Source organism: Mesoplodon densirostris, chromosome X (genome assembly GCF_025265405.1).
Source record: "Mesoplodon densirostris isolate mMesDen1 chromosome X, mMesDen1 primary haplotype, whole genome shotgun sequence".
NCBI classification, from domain to species: domain Eukaryota; kingdom Metazoa; phylum Chordata; class Mammalia; order Artiodactyla; family Ziphiidae; genus Mesoplodon; species Mesoplodon densirostris.
In genome coordinates, this window is record NC_082681.1 from 104,331,847 (window position 1) to 104,339,088 (window position 7,242).

The following is a 7,242-nucleotide window of genomic DNA, read 5'->3' on the forward strand; positions in this document are numbered from 1 at the left end:
ATGAAAACACTGTTGATGCTCACAGGCATCTTTTGTAGAGCAAAAGAAGGCCAGGCAAAAAAGAAGACACGTGGTATGATTTCATTTATTACAAAGTTCAAGAATAAGCAAAACTCATCAAAGGTTACCTGGGTGAGTCAAAGTAGTATTGACTGGGAACAGACATGAAGGAGCTTTCTGGATGGTGGGAATGTTCTGTACCATGATCTGGATTGTGGTTACACAAGGGTAAAAATTCATCAAGCTGTACACTCAAGATTAACATATTTAACTGCATGTACGTTATACTTCAAAAATATATATAAAAAACTCCAATTCCAGAAAGATTCTTCACATTCACTTGCTGCAAGTTTGAATAAAACCTTTGACACATACTAGCAATCACTTTGTCTGAGAACTTGCTCTAACATGGACCAGCTCCAATGTCATGTGCTTTAAATGCACTGAATAAAATTATACCTTTTGCTGTTATTTTTCTACCCAGAGGGCAACCTATTCTTTACTGCTCTGCTTAAACTCCCCCTTCATCCCTGGTACATCTATGGCTTGTATTACATTTAGCTCTCAGATGAATAGTTGACGTCCATCTATTCATGCACCGTCAACCAGTTCGACAGTACTTTCTCTGTCTTTCATGTTATTGTTTCCCCACAGTCCCTGCCTCACTGCAATGCTGATTAAGGAGCTCTAGTAGAGTTATTGAATTAAACCACAGCATAAATTGCTTCATCTATCTCACTCACATCTTATTTCTCCAAAGAGATGAACAATTTGGGACAAGTTTAGCATGTATACTTTTCTCCCTAAGCATTCTTTGCTCCAAGATTTCCTTTTCCCTACATCTATCAGATGCCCAGAAAAAGTAAGGTGATGCTAAAAGACTGTTGCGTATTATTGCCAAGAGGCCCATGAAAGAGAAAGAGAACCATGTCATTCTTTTTTATATGTAAATCTGTGATATTTGCCTTAAAACATATGTACTCATGACAAGCCCTTTGGATTTCCATATACATACATGTCAGATATATATATATGTCAGATATATTTACATACCATGAAATGCACCCATTTAAATTTTTGGGGGGGCCATGCCACATGGCTTGTGGGATTCTAGTTCCCAGACCAGGGATTGAACCCAGGCCCTCAGAAGTGAAAGCACAGAGTCCTAACCACTGGACCGCCAGGGAATTCCCGAAATTCACCCATTTAAAGAGTACAATTCAATAGTATTTAGTGTATTCACAGAGTTGTACAACTATCACCACAATCAATTTCAGAATATTTTCATCACTCCAAAAACAAACCCCATATCCATCAGCAATCACTCCCCATTTTCTCCCAATTTTTCAGCCCTAGGCAACTAATAATCTACTTTCTGTCTCTACAGAATGGTCTATTATGGGTGTTTCATAAATGGAAGCACATAATGTGTGTTCTTTTGTGACCAGCTTCCTTCATTTAGCATAATGTCCTCAAGGTTCATGCATGTTGTAGCATGTGTCAGTACTTCATTTGTTTATTTTACTTAATAATATTCCACTGTATGGACATATCACATTCTATTTATCAGTTTATAGACATTTTTGGTTGTTTCTACTTTTTGGCTATTATGAATACTTCTCCTATGAACATTTATATGTAAGTTTTTGTGTGGACATATATTTTCATTTTTCTTGGGTGTCTACCTAGAAGTGGAATTGCTGGGTCATGTGCTTAACTCTATGTTAACCTATGAGGGTTCCTATTTCTCCATATCCTCATCAATGTTTATTATTATCTTTTTTTTTTAATTATAGCCATCCTAGTGGGTATGAAGTAGTATCTCATTGTGGTTTTGATTTACCTTTCCCTAATGATTAGTGATGTTGAGCATCTTTTCATGTGCTCATTGGTCATTTGTATATCTTCTTTGGAGAAATGTCTATTTAGATCCTTTGACCATCTTTAATTGGAGTGTTTGGGGATGATTCTTACACAGAGGAAAATAAAAATATGAAACTTAAGAGGATGCACTGTTAACTGAAAAAACTATACAACCTGAAAGTTGAGAATTCTGTTTTATTTGGCGGACTTGCTGAGGACTTCAAGCCCGGGAGGCTGCCTCTCAGGCACCTCTGAGGGACTGCTGCGGAAGAGGCCAGGGAGGAACCAGGATGTATAGGAGTTTTTGCAACAAAAACCAGGTACTTAGAATATCAAAAGATTAGTGTTAATGAAAGAAAACCTGACATCTCAACTTAATGAATTTAGCCCTTTTCTTTGTATGGGAAGATGCAAGCCTCTGGGTTCACTGAAATCATTCCTTTGTTTTGCACCTTAACTATCTAGGGCCAGTATCCTGTTCTTTCCCATCCTAAGTTCCCTCAGGGCTCACCGTCAGGGCAGGGGTAGTGCCTAATGGCTCGATGGTCTCAGCATCCTTTGTCTGTTGATATGGAAGGCAACATTTTTCATTCACACATCATTCGCATTTAATTCTCTCTCACGGTGGCAAGGCCAATGTACACATAGGTTTGGGGATATCAGGCATCAGTATAACACAATAAAGATAAAATAATGCAGAAAAAATCTAAATGAAGTATAACTGTGATATATTTTTATCACATATATTTAAAGTGATATGTTTTGGAAAACAAGTTAAATCCAGTCTTGCAAGACTGCACATTTACCTCAAGCATTAGCAGCACTCCATTTATTTGACTTTGTTTCAGCAAAAACCAAGGAACTGTTAACTTGCCAAAAGGCGTTCATTTTGTCAGAGTAGAGATTAAAGCATTCAAGAGAAGTTAAAGAAATCCTTTTCTACTGGGTGGGCTATTATTAGGCAAATTTTACTTTGCTCTTAAATGTTTCTAATAAAGAGTCTTTGTGTGATCATCCCCCAAACACAAGCCTATCGCATATCCAGGAGTTGTTTGGCTTCATATAACCTTATCATGAAAACATTAAAACCTATGTGTCATCTAAAACTATCTCTAAGATTAACAATATCTGTAGTAGAAGAGACAATTTAACTTTTCTTTCTTAGTATGAACCTCCAAGAAAAAAAACCTAGATAGTTGTCTACATTGGACTGCTCAGTAGAGAGCTCTGGCCACACAACACAAGGGATTTTTATGGTAAAGAAGTATAATTCCACTACATAATATGCAACAAGCCAAATGCTGCAACTGGAAGTCCCACGGGGCCTGATGGTGTCCCACCACTTCACGGTGAGTGAAACGGAGCAGGACTCTATGGGGCCCCTCCCAGTACAAGTCCTTTCCCCCATTTCTTGTTTATAGGAAATAGGTTTCATTCAGCCTCCTAGACCTTCCCTGAGTTCCAAAGGGCAGATTCAAACAGTTACTAATTCGGAAAGTGAGGGAATGCAGAAACAAAGGAGGAGCAATCAAGAAACTATAGTGCAATGATTAAAGCAGGGTCCTGGTTCATTCTGAAGGAATATACATAACAATATCTTTGAGTTCTTCTGCACGCACTAAGGCTCCCACCCAGGTGGAGGATGGTAACTTCAGGCTGAGCACAAGATTCCTGGAGCACCTTCCTGTTACCTCAGTACCAACCAGTCAGAAGAAAGTCACACACCCTGCAACCTTCCCCTCAAATTTTGCCTATAAAAACTTCGCCCCGAAAACCATCAGAGTTTGGGTTTTTTTTTGAGCACAAGCCACCTGTTCTCCTTGCCTGGAGCTGCAGTAAACCTTTCTCTGATCCAAACTCTGACATTTTGGTTTGTTTGGCCTCACTATGCGTCGGGCACACAAAATTACATTCAGTAACAAGAGTGTTCTCCAGGTCACTTACAGTTCCTGTTACTAACTGCAGAAACACTCCCACTACCTGTCTGCTTACTACTCTTTGCTGCTGTGGTTAATTCAGTATCCTCTGCAACCTAATGTCTTTCCTTTAACATCTAGGCCACTTAGGTTTCCCTTGATGCCGCACTGACAAAGGAATCAGCAAATATCCTCTCCCATTCTGCTCATAACTCCAGCTTTTTCAGTGGAACCAACAATCCTTTCAATAAAGTGTCTGATTAGAGATTTCCGTTTCCCAAAGCTTCTCTACTTATGGTATGATTGCTAGGGGAACCACTGACCGAAACTTCCCACCCTAGCCAGGAAAGATAGTAACCACTTGCATGAGTTCTCTTACAACAGGAGGTCCTGGTAAGGAATGCGGAACTAACAAGCTACCACCAACCGGAAGAATTCGGGAAAGGTCAAAAGGAGAGAGGAAATGCCAGTCCATAAGTCCTACCAACCTCCCAGAATCCTTCTCGCTGGAATCCATCTTGGCTGATTGATGGGCGCACCAACAGGAAGGACCCTGAGTCAGAATGACTGGCCGGAGACAACCCAGAAAGCGAACATCACCACCATAAAACCCGAGACTGCGAGCCACGAGGCAGAGCCGTCCTCCTGGGTTCCCTGACCCTCCTGCTCTCCGCCCAGGCGCCCCTTCCCAATAAAGTCTCTTGCTTTGTCAGCACGTGTGTCTCCTCGGACAACTCATTTCCAAGTGTTAGACAAGAGCCCACGCTCGGGCCCTGGAAGGGGTCCCCCTTCCTGCAACATAACTGCTTCTGAAAACTAAAGAAATTCACTCTGGAATAAGGTCAGGGTAAACCTCTCCCTTTCCTTTCTAAGAACTTACAATTGAAGAGTGTCAACCAAGAGGGTCAGACCTGACTTCAAGCTCTAGATCTTCCTGTTACTGGCTGTGATGCTGTAGGCAAGCTTATTTGATAGGTTCTGGGATTCAAACTTCAGAATCTAATTAAGCAGAAAGAGAATTGTAAATGAATATAAAAAGCTCACAGAATGAGCTCTGGAAGAGTCAGAGGAATAGTCTCTATGCTGAACTTCTTGGTAACACTCCCAGGGCACATGGCAGAGCTGCCCTCTTCCACCACCTAGGCTAGCAATACAGCTGCCCCACACATTGACTTTCTGTTGGGTCCAAAAAGTTCATTCGGGTTTTTCCATAAGATGGCATAGCAAAACCCGAACAAACTTTTTGGCCACCCCAATATCTTCTATCTTGACATTTACAGTAGAGAAGTGTTTATCATTGTGCAGTATAGTTTGCATTACAAAATACAGCTATATTTGACAACATAAAAAAAAATAAAACTAACAGAGAGCCTGCCACATCTTCTGTCTTTAATAGCCTGTGAAGATGGACATGTAGAATTGATTGGGGGCACAGTGGAATAAATATTGGATGAGACACCAGGAAATCCAAATTCCATATCCAGATTTGCCAACTCATTCGCTGTGTGAGCTGGGGCAAGGCACTGAACCTCTCTGACCTCAATAACCTCATCCCCAAAATGAAACAATTGGCCCAGTTACTAAAACTGGTTCTTAAATCCAGTAATCCTAGCAGATTCAGTTAACTCTCTGAAGATTATAAAAGTAGATCTCTTATTCATATTTAATTTTTAATGAAATTAGTTTTCTCATGATTTTTTAAATTATACACTCTCACTTTCAAAAGCTAGAAAACTATAAATAAAAAAAAAACCTACTTGTAATTCCCACTACCTTACATTTTATCTTTCTGGTGTTCTTTCTTAGTAATTTCCCATTCTCTTTCCCATCCATTACAACATAAATTTACCTTAGAATGCCCAAGGTGAGGTATTATTTTTTAATTGCATTTCTAGTATAAAAATCCTGGATTTTGTAGTGTCCAGTATGAACTGTTAAATCTGAGAGAAAAAAAAGTTAAGGGCTTCCCTGGTGGCGCAGTGGTTGAGAGTCCGCCTGCCGATGCAGGGGACACGGGTTCGTGCCCCAATCCCGGAAGATCCCACATGCCGCGGAGCGGCTGGGCCCGCGAGCCATGGCCGCGGAGCCTGTGTGTCCGGAGCCTGTGCTCCGCAACGGGAGAGGCCACAGCAGTGAGAGGCCCGCGTACAGCAGAAAAAAAAAAAAAAAAAAAAAAAAAGTTAAATCATTTATGCTATGTGTTTTCTGTAATGGAGAAGGACTTTGTGGGGCCCTCCTGGGCACAAAAGCCTTTCCCTGTCCCCCTTTCTTATTCTCAGGATAAAGGCTTCAGCCTCCTAGACATCCCTGAGTTCCAAAGAGCAGATTCAAACAGTTGCTAATCAGGGAAGTGAGGGAATACAGGAACAAAGGAGGAACAATCAAGAAACTACAGTGTAGGATCCTGGCTCCTGCTGAAGGGATATATCAATACATAATATCTTTGAGTTCTTCTGCAGGAACTATGGCCCCCAGACAGGTGGAGGATGGTAACTTCAGGCTGAGCACAAGAGTCCTGGAGCACCGCCCTGTTACCTCACCACCAACCAATCAGAAGAAAGTCACACACCCTGCAGCCTCATCCAAAATTTTGCCTATAAAACTTTTCCCAAAAGCCACTGGGGAGTTTGGATTTTTTTGAGCACGAGCCACCCATTCTCTTTGCATGGCCCTGCAGTAAACTTTCTCTGCTCCAAACTTCAATGTTTCAGTTTGTTTGGCCTCAGTATGTGTTGGGCACATGAACTTGCATTCAGTAACATTTTCATCTAGATTTGAAACTTCTATTTCAATTATAGTAAATAGTTTTTTTTAAATTTATTTATTTAGTTTGGCTGTACCAGGACTTAGTTGTGGCATGTGGAATCTTTAGTTGTGGCATGTGGGCTTAGTTGTGGCAGGCGGGCTTCTTAGTTGCGGCATGCAAACTCTTAGCTGAGGCATGCATGTGGGCTCTAGTTCCCTGATCAGGGATCAAACCCAAGCCCCCTGCATTGGGAGTGTGCAGTCTTGCCCACTGGGCCACCAGGGAAGTCCCAATAAATATTTTAGTATAAGGCTGTAAAGGCATGATTTGAACAACCCAATGTGAATTTTCTTTCTTTTTTTTTTTTTTTTTTTGGCCACACCGCATGGCTTGTGGGATTTTAGTTCCCTGACCAGCAATGGAACCCAGGCCCTCGACCATGAGAGTGCTGAGTCCTAACCACTGGACCACCAGGGAATTCCCTCAATTTTCTATATACTTAGAGAGTAATGCTCTGAAAAGTCAAATTGAGAAAGTTTGTCCATTTATCACATAAGGCTGAAAATAGGACTGGAGGAGTGAGATGGGGGACAGTTATTGTTCAAGTAGAAAAGTGGTACTATTCTTTAAAGCATAATTAAATCTGAAATGGAAAGATGAAACGTTGGAGTAATATGTTTAGCTTTGTCCTCAAGAAAGACCTCTGTGATATATTTG